Below are 16203 nucleotides of genomic sequence, written 5' to 3'. Positions count from 1 at the left end.
CATTGCTGGGTAAACCTTGATGAATAGGAGATTGTTTTGAATCTGGTCGTTTGGTTGGTTGATCTTAATTCTCTTTTTCTGTTCTATGCATTTGAACTGCACCTTCTCAACTCCCCATCTGGTGTTATTAATTTACATTGTTTTATCCCATTCCTCACCAGGAGGACGAACTTGCAGCTCACGTCGAGTGCTCATTCTGTTTTTCTTCCTTTGTGCAGCTCGCTGTGATACACATTGGGATGGAAGATGTCTCTTCCTGTTATGTGACTTAACAACACGCCCATCTTGTATAGTTTAGCTGTCTGTGCAACAGCATTCCCATTGTTTTGCTTCTAGGCCTGTAGAGTGGTGTGTGTCGGTCACAGCCAGAGACCTCTCAGCCATGGTCCTTGTCCAAGATGACCGTAACACTGGCCCCGTGTCCAATTTATAATTTGTGAAATGACTACTTTTAAAAAATATATATATTTATTAAAGTTTTTTTAACACAATTTTACTCCCTTACAAACAATAACCCCCCCCTCGTAACAAAAAAAAACCGAGAAATCGCGCAGAGCAAGATATCTACATGGCAAAATGATATATTTACACAGTTTTGTACACTGGCCCTCTCCCGTACGTGCCAGTTTCCCCAACCCTTCATGTTATCTCTTGCTCATCCACCCTCCCAGGCAGTCCCCCCTCCCCCCTCCCAGGACGTTCCCCCCCCCCCCCAAGGTTGCTGCTGCTGCTGACCGACCTTCCTCTAACGCTCCGCGAGATAGTCTAGGAACGGTTGCCACCGCCTGTAGAACCCCTGCGCAGACCCTCTCAAGGCGAACTTAATCCTCTCCAACTTTATGAACCCAGCCATATCATTTATCCAGGCCTCCAGGCTGGGGGGCTTCGCCTCCTTCCACATTAGCAAGATCCTTCGCCGGGCTACTAGGGACGCAAAGGCCAGAATTTGGCCTCTTTCGCCTCCTGCACTCCCGGTTCGTCCACTACTCCAAATATTGCTAGCCCCCAGCTTGGCTTGACCCGGACTTTCACCACCTGAGATATTGCTCCCGCCACTCCTCTCCAGAACCCCTCCAGTGCCGGGCATGACCAAAACATATGGACATGGTTCGCCGGGCTCCCTGAGCACCTTCCACATCTGTCCTCTACCCCAAAGAACCTACTCAACCTCGCCCCCGTCAAGTGCGCTCTGTGGACCACCTTAAATTGTATCAGGCTGAGCCTGGCACACAAGGAGGAGGAATTAACCCTACCTAGGGCATCAGCCCACAGACCTTCCTCGATCTCCTCCCCCAGCTCCTCCTCCCATTTACCCTTCAACTCTTCTACCAGCGCTTCCCCCTCTTCTTTCAACTCCTGGTGTATTTCCGACACCTTGCCCTCCCTGACCCATAAACCCGAGATCACCCTATCTTGAACTTCTTGTGCCGGGAGCAATGGGAGTGAAACGACTATTAATCAAGATGTCCGCGTTCCAGATCGAAAATCCCTGAACTTTGACTCACCTACGAAGCATGGTTTTGTTTCCTCTTTGTGTGGTACCTCAATCTCATGAATTCTCTTGGGAACTCTGTGTATCTGGATGTGTTAGCTTTAGATAGATTTCTGATATGTCCACTGTGGTTGCAATTAAAACAGTGTGCTGAGACTGCCGGATGTTGATCACTCATGTGGGTTGCATGGCTTCACAGCGCTGGCATGGTCACCGACCCTCAAGGGGTGGGTTGGAATCATAGAATCCCAGTCAGAGAATCCCTACAGTGTAGAAGGAGGCCATTCAGCCCATCGACCACGGTAGCGCAAGTGGATAGCACTGTGGCTTCACAGCGCCAGGGTCCCAGGTTCAATTCCCCGCTGGGTCACTGTCTGTGCGGAGTCTGCACGTTCTCCCCGTGTCTGCGTGGGTTTCCTCCAGGTGCTCCGGTTTCCTCCCACTGTCCAAAGACATGCAGGTTAGGTGGATTGGCCATGATCAATTGCCCTTAGTGTCCAAAAAAAAAGGTTAGATGGGGTTGTTGGGTTACGGGGATAGGGTGGAAGTGAGGGTTTAAATGGGTCAGTGCAGACTTGATGGGCCAAATGGCCTCCTTCTGCACTGTATATATGTTCTATGTGAGAAAACGCAGACACAGGGGGAATGTCTTATGAGGAGTGGTTGAGTACTCTTGGTCTGTACTTATTGGAGTTTAGAAGGATAAGGGGGGATCTTATTGAAACTTACAGGATACTGAGAGATCTATATAGAGTGGACATGGAGAGGATGTTTCCACTAGGAGGAAAAACAAGAACCCGAGGGCACAGCCTCAGACTCGAGGGACGATCCTTTAAAACTGAGGTGGCAAGTGGTTAGCACTGCTGCCTCACAGCTCCAGCGGCCAGGGTTCAGTTCCAGCCTAGGGTGATTGTCTGTGTGGAGTTTGCACTTTCTTCCCGCGTCTGCGTGGATTTCCTCTGGATGTTCCGGTTTCCTCCCACAGTCCAGCCATGTGCAGGTTAGGTGGATTGACCATGCTAAATTGCCCCTTAGTGTCCAAAAGGTTAGGTAGGGTTACTCGGTTACGGGGATAGGGTGGAGGCCTGCTCTTAAGTAGGGTGCTCTTTCCCAGGGCCAGTGCAGACTCAATAGGCCAAATGGCCTCCTTCTGCACTGTAGAGATTCTATGAGGAGGGATTTCTTCAGCAAGAGGGTGGTGAATCTGTGGAACTTATTGCTGCAGAAGGCTGTGGAGGCCAAATCACAGTGTCTTTAAGCCAGAGTTAGATAGGTTATTGATTAATAAGGGGATCAGGAGTTATGGGGTACTGGGGGAGAATGGAGATGAGAAACATATCAGCCACGATTGAATGGTGGAGCAGACTCGATGGGCCGAATGGCCTAATTATGCTCCTGTGTCTTATGGTCTTAATGTGCAAACTTCACACAGTCACCCAAGGCCAGAATTGAACCCAGGTTCCTGGCGCTGTGAGGCAGCAGTGTAAACCACTCTGTTACAATGTCGGCCATTAGAGTATTGCTTCCCCTGGCCTGGTGTGTCCCTGCTCCTCTGCTGTTCAACTAACTTGTCAGTCATGACTTGCATTCACCCCATAAAATCGATCTGTGCTGTAAACTGATATTGGATTGCCTGACTATCTGAATGGCCTTTTCAAAGGTCAAGCCTTCCTCATATTGAAGCCCATCAGAAGGTGCATCATCTGCCAATCCAACAACAATCAGTCCCTGATTCATGCTGGATTTCAGGTCACTGTAGTCTTCCCTGCAGTATCTTAAGTATTTTTGAGTTGCAAAACCATTGATTCCTGGCTTTTGCCTGCATTTTTTTAACTGCCAATTATTTATTATTTAGTTTTTCTTTTGTTTGGAGCTAGCTCGGCCGCCATGTGGCCAGATGCTGACTCGGGATCGGGCTTTTTGTGGTGCTTTGTAAAATGACAATTCTGGCTGCTGCTGACCTAAAAGCTATTTTAAAACTTATTTTGGCCAAAAACTTAAGCTTTTTAGGTCACCCCTGCTAGGTCTTCTGACTCTTAGTGTATTTGAAGCTGGATCTCCGTAGGATTCAATGGAGTCTTCCACTGCAGTGTAGTTTTATTTCTGCCTTCCACCTCCAGTCCTGCTTTCGAGCCTTTGCCTGACGATTTCCTTCTAAATCTTCGTTTCTGGTGCCTTTGTCAGGTCAGAATGCTGCTCTTTTCAACCTTCCGGGTTTTAAGTTTATTCTCCCACTTCTGTGAGCTTCTGGGTTGTTCTGATAGGTTTCACCATGCTGTAAGATGTTGTGTGTAGTTTGGCAGGGCTGGTTTAGCTCAGTGGGCTAGACAGCTGGTTTGTGATGCAGAACAAGGCCAGTAGCGCAGGTTCAATTCCCGTGCCAGTTTACCCGAACAGGTGCCAGACTGTGGCGACACAGTAACTTAATACTTGTGACAATAAAAGATTATTATTATTAGGTCTTAAGAAGAGGTTCTGATCATTGTCGAGTTTAACAGTTAGTGTTTATGAACGACATGGCCGGGATTCACCGGCGGGGAGGGCCGTACCGGCGCCGAGGAGTGGCGTGAACCACTTCAGCGTCGGGCCGCCCGTAAGGTGCGGAATCCTCCGCACCTTCGGGGGCTAGGCCGGCGCTGGAGGGGTTGGCGCCACGCCAATCGCCGCCGAAGGGCCTCCGCCAGCCGGCGCGAGTTGGCATACGCGTGGGAGTGCCAGCGTGTTCTGGCGCATGCGCAGAACCGCTGGCGTGATCCCAGCACATGCACAGGGGGTTTCTTCTCCCCGCCAGCCATTGCGGAGCTTCACAGCGGACGGCACAGAGGGACAGAGTACCCCCACGGCACAGGCCCGCCAGCGGATCGGTGGGCCCCGATCGCGGGCAGGTCCACCGTGGGGGCCCCCCCGGGGCCAGATCCCCCCCGCGCCACCCCCGAGGACTCCGCAGGCCGCCCGCAGAGCCAGGTTCCCGCTGGTAAGGACCTTGAGTAATTTATGCCAGCGGGACTGCCCGAAAACACTCGGCCCATCGCGTGGGGGAGAATCACTGGGGGGGGGGGGGGGGGGGGGGGGGGGGGGTCGCTGCCAACGGCCACCGACCGGCGTGTAACGATTCCCGCCTCCGCCAAAAACCTGGCGCCGGAGAATTCGGCAGCCGGCGGCGGGGCGGGATTCACGCCCCCCCCCGCCGATTCTCCGACCCGGCCGGGGGGGGGGGGGGGGGGGGGGGGGGGGGGGTCGGAGAATCCCGCCCCTTATCCTGGACATAGTATCTGTAACTATCTTTGTTTAATATCCGGTATGCTAGTGTGTCTGTCCTTCGGTGCCAATTATTCCCTTATAATTGGTCACTATGTGTGACTCCCTCATTTTTTATTTTCAAAAAAACAAATGTTAGGACACGGCACACTTCCCAATCATGAACCAGTGCTGATTTATCATCCCAATGTTCCAGGATGTAAATAGCAGATGGCGGGCAACCTAAAGGTTCCCTAAACAAACAAAAACGTTTTGAAATGAAAAATGCCAAATGAGGTGCGTATGGGCCGCGACGGGTAAGAGGTGGATGGAGTCCCCGGGTAGGACGGCTATCCATGCCGTATCTCCCCTACCCGAGCGTGATTGACAGCGGGGGGGGGGTCCCCAGGCAGGGCGGGTCTCACGCCGTTTCTCCACTGCCTGAGCAAGGGCAGCACGGTAGCCTTGTGGATAGCACAATTGCTTCACAGCTCCAGGGTCCCAGGTTCGATTCCGGCTTGGGTCACTGTCTGTGCGGAGTCTGCACATCCTCCCCGTGTGTGCGTGGGTTTCCTCCGGGTGCTCCGGTTTCCTCCCACAGTCCAAAGATGTGCAGGTTAGGTGGATTGACCATGATAAATTGCCCTTAGTGTCCAAAATTACCCTTAGTGTTAGGTGGGGTCATGGGGATAGGGTGGCGGTGTTGACCTTGGGTAGGGTGCTCTTTCCAAGAGCCGGTGCAGACTCGATGGGCCGAATGGCCTCCTTCTGCACTGTGAATTCTATGATGATGAAAAACCGACAAGAACGGGCAAAAATGTAGTCATCGTGGTGGGGCTGCCATAGTGGTTCTATCCCTTGAACCAGAAGGGCAGTTACGATCGGGCGTCTGATACCCGAACAAGTATCAGCTGAAAAGCTAGTTCCACTGAACAAGCGTGTGGTCTGTTGACCAGGTATCTGCAGATAAGTTAGTTCCGCTGAACAAGCGGCTGGAAAAAAATTCTCCTGTCGGACAAACAACACTAAACAAACGTACGAACAACATAAAACATCCTGCAGGTTCCCTCAGGAAGGACAACACTTTTCCCAAGCGTTTCCTTTAAACATCATGTGGACACCTCCGTTCTCGGTTGCGAACAGGGTCGCAAAGGGGTTGGCGGTTTGGGAGTCAGACTCGAGGTCGTCACCTTCTCCCGGGTGCCAAACGCTGGAGTGGATTAGGGCTGAAAGGGCTGCTTGGTGTGAGTTGGGGTTGCTCTCGTCGTTGCGGACGAGTCTGTAGGAGTTGTCGCGGTGCCAATAATTTGTGTCGAGTTGTGTGGGGACAAAGTCGGGGTCGTCCGTGTGGTTCGGTGGTCGGTGGTGGGATTTATTTAGAAAAGTGATCAAGAAGGGATCACTTGGATCGTAGTCGGAGTCGCTGGGTCTGGGTCCGGGTGCATGGGGATAGTAGGGAGGCGTGCTGTGGCTATCGTCCGAGTCACAGTCGCTGTCTCTGCTGCTGCAGTCTGTGGGCGTTCCGGGGCGGAGTGTATATTCCGGGGGTGGAGTCGAGGTCGAGTCCGTGGCTGGGCTGGACGTGGTGGGGGTTGGTTGGGCTACGTTGGCTGTGGGTGCGGTGTGGTCTGCTGCGTCAAGCATGACGTGGTGTGCATGGTTCGACTGTGCTCCATAAACCTTCAACTGGTTAATATGAAACCACGCAGTCTTACCATTGGGGTACTTTATTTTGTAAACGATAGGCTTACTTTATCCGCAATGGAATACGGACCCGAGTATTTTGGTGACAGGAATGTGCTGGGGTTATATACAGACAGCATCACTTGCCGGCCGATATCGTACTCCGTTGCATGCACTGCCTTGTCAAAACAAGCCTTGCTCTGTTTCCTTTTGGTGCCCAATTTTACTGCGGCTGCTAACTGAGCCGTTTTAACATTAGCAACTAATTGCTCCACGGCTTTCTCGTGTGTGAGGGCCGTTACTTTGGGGCTGGTCAGGTCTAAACCTAACAAGTATTCTTTCCCTTTCATGGGGCGTCCGGTCATGAGAGTGTGTGGGGTGTAACCTGTGGATGTAGAAATAGTGTTACGCAAAAACATCAGTGCAAAAGGGAGGACTGAGTCCCAAATGGTGTTGTTCTGTGGGACCATTTTCCTGAGGGTGGTTTTTAGGGTCCGATTCATGCGCTCCACGATACCACTCGACTGTGGGTGGTATGCTATGTGGAATTTTTGGGTGATGCCAAATATCGTGAGGACGTTCTTCATGACACGTCCCGTAAAATGAGAGCTTTGGTCCAATTCAATGCTGCGGGGGAGTCCCCATCTTGTAAAGATGTGGTGGGTTAGAATCTTGGCTGTGGTTTTTGCAGTGTTTGTGCGGGCTGGGAATGATTCCACCCATTTTGTAAATGTGTCTATGACCACAAGTACATATTTATAGCCATTCCTGCAAGGGGGCAATGGACCTATAAAATTAGTCCAGGGGCTGTTAAACTACATAAAGGGTGTCCTTTAACACCACACCGTCATGTGTGGTCAGTGTATTTCTGAACCTTTCGTAGGAGGCTGGAAACTTTCCTTTCACAATCTCCGCGAGATTGCTGTCCTGCTTCTGGGCCTCTACTAGATCCTCGATTCTAGTCTGTGTGACCTGAACCGCACTCACTGGCGTGCTTTCGGGGGGTTTCCAAAAATACCCATGTCTGGAACCTGCTTTAGCCAGTGTGTCGGCTTTTACATTTCCAGTGGGGGAGGAACGATGGTGGCTGCGGACTTTTATGATCCCAAAAGTCCTATTCTGGGCTTTTTCTAAAATATGGCGGAGTAATGGGGCTGAGAGGAGGGGTTTCCCATCTGCGGAAACAAATCCTTTTGCTTCCCACAGGAGCAGAAATTCTGTAAGGCTGTTACAGACATAGAGGCTGTCCGAGTATATGTCTGCTGGGCTGGGGAAGGAATCTAGGTGCTCAACGATGTATGCGATGGCCGCAAGCTCTGCTGCCTGCGCGACTAAGTGTCCGGGTACTTTTAACGCTATTTCCTCGAGGGTGTGTCCCTGCGCGTCCTCAACGTAGATCCCGCAACCTGTTATGCGCTGCCCATCTAAGACTGTGGAAGATCCATCCACATAAATCTTAATGGGTTCACACGTGTACGTGTGCGGGGGGCTCTGAGATGAAATTCCTATCTTTCTGGGGGGTGTTTTAGCGATAAAGGGGCTTGTATTGTGGTGTGGAGAGATGATCTCACATGGGTTTCCTCTGGGTGCTCCGGTTTCCTCCCACAGTCCAAAGATGTGCGGGTTAGGTGAATTGGCCAATGATAAATTGCCCTTAATGTCCAAATTGCCCTTGGTGTTGGGTGAAGGTGTTGAGTTTGGGTAGGGTGCTCTTTCCAAGAGCCGGTGCAGACTCAAAGGGCCGAATGGCCTCCTTCTGCACTGTAAATTCAATGATAATCTATGATAAATCTAGGACAAAGGTTCAGCACAACATCGTGGGCCGAAGGGCCTGTTCTGTGCTGTATTTTCTATGTTCTATGTTCTATGTTCATGGGGGGTTCCGGGGTACTGTAAATTGTTGGCTAAGTAGGTGTGTGTCTTTGTCCGTTTTACTGTGATGTCCCGTCCCTGCAAGAGAAGGGTCCATCTGGCTGCTCTTATTTGACTGACGGTACCGTCCTTGAGTCGTCCGTCCAGTAAAAGTTGGGTGGGGGTGTGTTCGGTCAGAATGGTGATGGGGTTCAGTCCGGTAATATATGAAAAGTACTGGACTGCCCAGAAAACTGCGAGCAGGTGCCTCTCACAGGCTGAAAATCCCTGCTCCACAGCATCTAAAAGTCGGGAGGCGTAAGCTACGGGCCTTAACTGGTCATGCCGTTCCTGGAGGAGCACGGCTGAAAGGGTGCGGTCTGTGGTCGCTACCTCTATGGCGTAAGGGGAAAGCGGGTCTGGAACTTGTAGTGCGGGGGCGGCTATGAGTGCCTGTTTTAAAGAGTCCACAGCATCCGTATGCTGCGGAAGCCATTCCCAGGGGGCTCCTTTCTTTAGGAGGTCTGAGAGGGGCGCTGCCTTGCTGGCGAAACCGTCAATGTGGTTTCGGCAGTAGCCAACCAGTCCTAAAAATGACCGGAGGGCTGAAACGTGTTGGGGAAGGGGCAATTTAGCAATCGAGTCAATCCTTTTATGCTCGATCTCGCGTTTACCATGTGTGATAATTGTTCCCAAATATATCACCTTTTCTTCCAAAATCTGGGCCTTTTTGGGGTTGACTTTACAACCGATTGAGTGTAATAGTTCCAGGAGTTCGGACAGAAGCTCAATGTGCTCTTCCTTGGTGTCTGTCTGCAGTAGTAGGTCGTCAACATACTGTACCAGACATTCGGGGCGAGAAAATTTTGCAAATCCATTTGCCAGCTGTCGGTGGAAAATGGAGGGGGAGTTGTGGAAGCCTTGTGGCAGGCATATCCACGTGTACTGCTGTGCTTTAAAGGTGAAGGCAAATTTGTACTGGCACGCCTTTGCCAATGGAATGGACCAGAACCCATTACTGATGTCCAAAACCGTGAAGTAGCAGGAATTGAGTCCCTGCTTGAGCATGGTCTCGGGACTTGTTGCTACGGTGGGGGCTGCTGCGGGGGTGACTTTGTTGAGCTCCCAATAATCAATGGTCAGTCGCCATGATCCATCGGGCTTTCTCACTGGCCAAATCGGGGCATTATTAGTGGAGGCGACTGATCTAAGTACGCCCTGCTCTAATAAGCTCTTGATAACTTTTAGGTTTTCTCCCTCTGCCTCTAGGGGAAATCCGTACTGTTTCTGGGGTCTAGGGTCAGGTCCTGTTACTTGTACGGAGCCAGTCATCCGTCCACAGTCGTGCTTGTGGGTCACGAATGCTGCCCTGTTCTTTTGCAGGACTGCCCTAACCTGCTTGTCCGTGCTAAGCGTGGTCGGGTTGAACCAAAATTCGCCTACTGCGCTAATTTTGTTCATGTATTCCCCTATGTTGAGCGTTGCGGGGGCTCTAGCGGATTTCGCGATCTTCCAGACACACTGGTTGACTGGATCGAATGAAAGGTGGTGGGAATTCATGAAGTCAATTCCCAGAATGTGTTCTGCTGTGTGGGGCAGGTCTACTAAAACTACGGGGTGTTTTGTGTTAATGGTTCCTATTTGAATGGGTACAGGGGCTGTGATGTGTCCCTGCTGTGAGTGGCCTATAAAGCCGCTGAGGGTGATAGTGGCTGTCGTGGGCCACGTGTCCTTTTGAAATAAGGTGGAGGAATTTATGGTGGTGCCGGATCCTCCTGTGTCCCAAAGAAATTCAATTGGCTGTCCCCGAATTTTCGCTGCGACTACGGGTCGTCCTGACCTATCCCAAAGGGTGTCGCAGACCCAACTGGGGGAGCCCGTACACCGTCAGTCCGTTCCGGTCAAGTCCGTCTGATCCGAACGGGCGCTAATGCTATAGATGGGCTCTGTCTTTTTCTTACTCAGAGTGCCTGTCTGTTGGGCTCTCTGTGGCTTTTTAGGAGCATTGCACTCTTTCGCGAAATGTCCCACCTGTCCGCAGTTGTAACATTCTTGGGACTTGGGTGGGGGGCTGTTCTTTCCCTCATTTACCCAGGCGGGGTTGTGAGGTGTTGCTTTTACTGCCTGCATGTCTGCGGCGGCTTGCTTTTCTTCAGTGTTTTTAACTGTTGGTTTGTTCTGAACAGATTGCTCCCAAACGCGGGACAATCTTTTCACTACCCACTTCTCGTTATGGGCCTCTTCTGAGGGATCATAACTAGTACAGGCATTCTGTCCTGCATCTGTGGCATGGGAGATAAGGGTGCGGGTCCATTTGGCCATATTGTCTGGGGACAAATGGGCACGGTCTACATCTCCAAAAACGGCTGCGAAGTGAACCCACAGGCGTCCTGTGAACGCTGTGTGGGGTGCTCAGATTTCTTCTGCCTACATTTATTGAGGCCATCTACGGGGTCACCCCGGTTATACCCGATCGCATCCAGGACCGCGGTATGCATTTCTGCAAGGATGCCTCCTCCTACATTCTGTGGGTCGGGAAGGGCGGCTGCTACCGATGGATCTAAACTTAGAACCATGAGCTTTACATGCTCTCTCTCATCCAGGCCGTACATGTTCGCCTGATGTTTGACGGTGGCAAAGAAATGGTGGGGGTCTGCGGCGGGGAGGAACGGTGTGATTCTTGCACACGCGTCCCGTAATTGGGTCACTGTTAAGGGGGTGGAATATAGAAATTCCGCCTCGTCCGATGTGGCTGTGCAGTGGGTGGTTACAGGGTTCATTGGAGCCTGAACTACCTGCTATGTGGGGGGTTGGGGTGCTTTTCTCCTTTGGGGCTTTCCATGCGCACATGTTCCCTGAACGTATCTGCACTGTTTCTTGTAACTCTTCCCAATCAGGGCCGTCTTCCTGGTCTAACTTTTCCCCAAAGGTTTCCTGAAACCCTTTCTGAACCGAAAGCAGTGATTGCAGGTCTGCAATCTGCTTCTGGCACTTTGCATGATCTATTGTGCTCTGCTTTGTTCTGTGGTGGCAGCGTGGAGCGTTCTCAAGGCTGCCTTGAGATCACTACATTGTTTCTGTAGCGTCTCCACCTGCTTTTCTGTCTCTTTCCTTACCAGGACTGCACGCGGCGTGTCCTGATAGGCCTTTTCGTACTGCGATTGGAAACTGCTTAAATGCGCCAGACAAGACTGGTGACCCCGTTTGGTGTCAGCCACCTCTTCATCCTTTGCTGCCAATTTCCTCCTTAACTCTAAATTCTCTTTCTCAACTTTGCTTACATCGACTTTACTCATCCGATGTATGCCCTCAACTTCTTTGCGGAGCATCTTGATGACCTCCTCTGTGCCTCGCAATTGTGCCAAACAGGACACGATTGCCATCGGCTTGCGAGCTTTCGCTAAGCTCTTTTTATGTATCTCACTCATGTTCTCCCACCAAGTATGCCCTATACTTCCGGGACCTGATTCGTCATTATCGCAGAAATCATTCCACATGGGCCATCCTTTGCCCTTGAGATATTTCCGGATTTCCTCTTCCCAAATGGGACACTGTCGCACTCTACTGCTGCTGTTCACTACGACCGCAAATTCCTCAGGGTTCATGAGGCGCTGCATTGCCTGCATGGCCATCTTTCCTATCCGCTTGCTTCGTTTAAATTTGGAACAGGGGGCTAAGGCGATGTCGTAGATGCGGGTACGGCTTGCGCTAATTTCCGAAAATACAGACTTCTGACAGTTTTGACGCAACAAAAATCTATCAGTTTTACCTTATAGCCATGTTAGTTATGCATGCATACACACACTTCCAAATTATGACTATTAATCAGAACTGCTTGAACACTTGTGGTTTTCTGTTTCCAATTGGATTCTAATTCAAATTTCTTGGGTTCTCCCTGAGTGGTTTTCCACTTCTAGATCGGGTCCCGTCAGGATGTCGCCAAAATGTTGCTTGTTTTAGCCTTTGTTCATTTGCTCTAATTCTGTCACCTTTGCTCATGAGTCGCCAGGTATCTTTCTGATACCGCCACGTGGTTCAAGTCCAAGTAATGATTAATAATGCAACACACCGCTTAGTAAGAGTTAAATCAACGCTCATTTATTATATACAGCAATTAATACTTATACAATAATTCTACTTCTAAACTACTACCTACCACTAAAAGGCCAATACTTAACTTTGGAAATGACCCACCAGGTCAGGGAAACAAATGGTCTTTCGAATGGGTTCTGAGCCTGCGAGATTCAATAGCTGGTACAGGTCGATAGTCAGGAGTGTCTATCTGGTAGCGATCGTTGGAGTAAAACTTACAGTCTTCTTGCAGCAAGGGTCTCGAAGGGTGCGGAGCGGGGAAGAAGGGTCGAGTTGAACTTGGCCCCTATTCTTATAGTCCCCAGGGGCTTCCTGCCTCTCGGGGCGGACCTTGTACTTGGTTCCAAGTGATTGGACTTGGTCCCAATCACTTGGTTCGATATTCTCAAATACTGGAACGATTCCTTGATCGAGGGGTGGTCGTTTACCTCTCTTTGTGTCAGCTCCTGCTGGCGCCGAAAGGTCTGGGTTGGCTTTGAGTTGCTAATTTGTAGCAATTGTTCCCGGGGATGGCTGATTAATATGCAGATGGCTGGGTTGTTGTGATGTTGATGGCTGCAGGTATCGGTCTGGACTGACTTCCCCAGAGGAGAATACACAGTTTTACCTGCAGCTGTCCGTTTGAGTCCTGTTGGATGATTTTCCCATCAGCCTCTTCCGTTCGCCATTTTCGGGAGTCAGACATTTTACATGGCTACATGTCGAAGATATTGATCTTTTCAGTCGCCCCATTGTTATTGGATCATGTGACGATCAGGATGGTAAAAAAAAAAGGTAGCACAGTGGTTAGCACTGTTGCTGCACAGCTCCAGGGTCCCAGGTTCAATTCCTGGCTTGGGCCACTGTCTGTGCGGAGTCTGCACGTTCTCCCGGTGTCTGCGTGGGTTTCCTCCGGGTACTCCGGTTTTCTCCCACAAGTCCCGAAAGACGTGCTGTTAGGTCATTTGGACATTCTGAATTCTCCCTTAGTGTACCCGAACAGGTGCCGGAATGTGACGACTAGGGGCTTTTCACAGTAACTTCATTGCAGAGTTAATGTAAGCCTACTTGTGACAATTAAGATTATTATTATTAAGTGAACCAGCTGGATCCTGGGTATTCCAAAGTTACTTGAGTTTAGAAGTTTTGAAGTGTCGCGATATAGTGTACATTTAAGAGTGTGAACAGTTGTACGCATAAAATAATGCCCTCAGCAAATGAAAAATAGTATAGCACAATCACATCAATTTTGCAGAACAGCATTTAAACGTTTCCCCTAACAGCCCCCAACCACCCCCTTTGTTCTAAGTTAGTTTGTTTGAAAAAAATTGAATTCACTTTATTTTTATATCAAACTTACAATCAATTCTTTTCTTGCGTTACAGAAACAGGAAACAGATGTGTGGCCACTATCTCAGGAGATCCTTGTCCAATTGCGTCAACAGTCCTTCGGTATCCGCACTGGACTGCACACAGATCATGGCAGCTGGGGACTGCGTACACCTCTCCTAGGTAAGAAGAAATAACTTGCATTTCTAATGCACCTTTCATAATTGCAGGATGTCGCAATGTGCCTCTGTCTGCAGGGCGGCCTAGACTCACCCCCAACGTTTCAGCAGAGCTGCTGCCTCCACATAACATTCAAGCCCATGGACGGGATTCTCCGTTGCCCGATGCCGAAATCGGGCATCATCGGGATGCGTGCCACGCCCAGCCACAACATCATTGGCGCGTCATCAGCTGGCCCATCCCGCAATGCTCCGCCCCCGATGGGTCAAGTTTCCAATGGCGCGGGCCACGTGTGGTCCCAGTAGTCGGGAACCTGGCATGCCAGCTGTGGACAGTGCCCAGCACCGCCACACTCGGCCGGGATCCATGCCGCTGGCCAGGGGGCTTCTGCTAGGGCTGGGGGGAGTGGTGGAGGTGGCCAGGGGATGGGCTGTGGCTCGGGGTGGGTTGGTACGCAGTCCAGCACAGCCGGTGACGTGTTTCCCTGCGCCACCGGTGGGCATAGGTATGCGCGGCTGCAGAATGTCAGCCCTGCGCATGCGTGGCCTGGGTTCCGGCAATTCACCAGCCGTTCTCCGCGGGTGTTCCACGTGCTGCTTATGCCAGCCCCTCACCGGTACCGGAATCGGTGAGGGATTCACATTGTTTTCCCGTCCTGGAACACCACGGATTCTCCGTTGGCTCAGGCCCGTAGCCTCAGACACGGAGAATCCAGCCTCATGTTTCTGAATTGGGGGTTGAACCCACAACTTCTTGATTCAGAGTGAGTGAGAGCTGCAACTGAAGTCTTGCCCATCCTTATTATTCCTGTGGTTTTGCAGATATCAGTAGTCAGAGAACACATTGAGTGTAAGGTGTCCTTAGGAAGTTAATAAGATCCAGGAGCCATTACCATTGTTTTTTTGATGCTATCTCAAGACACCGATAGAGATACTTCTAAGTCAGAGCAAAGGATTAATTTCTGTTGTGCTTAATGTCACATAGATGCCCTTAATCTAGCACATTCCTGGAGTTGTCAACCATTTGGAAGGTTGGAGCCTTTAAGACCACTGGGTCAATTGGAAGGAGAGAACCTTTCACCATCAAAGGAGCTTTTAACTGAAGAGAGGGACACAGAGACCACAAGCAGGTGAGACTAAAATAATATAATAATAATAACCTTTTATTGTAACAAGTATGAAGTTACTGTGAAAAGCCCCTACTCGTCACATTCCGGCGCCTGTTTGGGTAAGCTGGTACAGGAATTGAACCCGCACTGCTGGCTTTGTTCAGCATCACAAACCAGCTGTCTAGCCCACTGAGCTAAACCAGCTCTATGTTAATATGTTAATTGCAGTTCATCTGAATCGGAATAAACAATGTCAGACAATGAATTACACTACAGTCAGAATGTTGTGGCAACACTAAAGCTTCCAATATCGTGCATGTTGCATCAAAGCAGCTACATTATTTCAAGACTGTACCTCGAACAGTGCAACACTCCCTCAGTACTGAGCTCCCAAAAATGCAGACCTCTCTCAGTATCCCTCTCTTGCATTGCAGCACTCCTTCAATACTGTCCCTCCAACAGTGCTGCGCTTCCTAAGTAATGGTCCTCGGACAGTGCAGCGCTCCCTCAGTACTGACTCTCTGACAGTTCAACACTTCCCTCAGTACTGAGCCTCCAACAATGGAATATTTCCCACTGACAGTGCAGCATTCCCCCAGTACTGACCCGTAGACAGTGCAGCACTTCCTCAGTGCGGACCCTCAGATAATGCAGCACTCCCTCAGTACTGCCCTCCAACAGTGCTGTGCTTCCTAAATAATACTCCTCGGACAGTGGAGCGCACCCTCAGAACTGACTCTCCAACAGTTCAACACTCCCTCAGTACTGACCCTCCAAGAATGTTGCACTCCCTCAGTACTGCCCCTCTGACAGTGCGGTGCTCCCTCAGCACTGACCTGTCAACAATGCAGCCCACTCTCAGTGCTGCACTAAGTGTGTCAGCCTGGATTGGGTGCTCAAGAGTAGGATTTGAATCCGAGGCAGGGGTGTTATGGACAGGCACTGTACAGATTGGATTGGAGCCTAACAAACGAGGCTGGTTATTATAAAAATAATTATTTTGCAGTTTAGAACTTGTAGGAGTAGCTGTCAAATTTGTTCTTTTATGTTGTTACTTGTTTTAATGTTAAGGAACGACTCAGACAGAACACTATCCCAGGAGGCAGTTGAGGAGCAAGGACTGAGCCCGGAGCCTGAAGCACAGCCTCCGGCACCAGCAGTGAGTCTGGGGTTTCCTGATCTCTTACTCAAAAGTATGGACAACTACCAGCAACTTGATATAAAACCAGAGTCTTTCAAATACTTCCTCCAT

General features: G+C 50.3%; 1 protein-coding gene across 4 annotated transcripts in view; it reads left to right on the top strand.

Annotated features, from left to right (window-relative positions):
- The window catches only part of mrvi1 (murine retrovirus integration site 1 homolog), a 317269-nt gene that overhangs the window by 131944 nt on the left and 169122 nt on the right, over positions 1-16203 (top strand). For 3 of the 4 annotated variants that reach the window (XM_072466158.1, XM_072466161.1, XM_072466160.1), the window contains 3 exons: positions 13720-13846; positions 14828-14972; positions 16023-16110. The gene's annotated coding sequence lies outside the window, so the exon portion shown is untranslated. Of the gene's footprint in view, positions 1-13719; positions 13847-14827; positions 14973-16022; positions 16111-16203 lie in introns of those variants that run through there. The other variant, XM_072466159.1, reaches the window with a different exon arrangement.

The sequence above is a fragment of the Scyliorhinus torazame genome, chromosome 10 (assembly GCF_047496885.1).
Source record: "Scyliorhinus torazame isolate Kashiwa2021f chromosome 10, sScyTor2.1, whole genome shotgun sequence".
Classification (NCBI taxonomy): Eukaryota; Metazoa; Chordata; class Chondrichthyes; order Carcharhiniformes; family Scyliorhinidae; genus Scyliorhinus; species Scyliorhinus torazame.
This window is presented reverse-complemented; position numbering and strand designations above follow the sequence as displayed.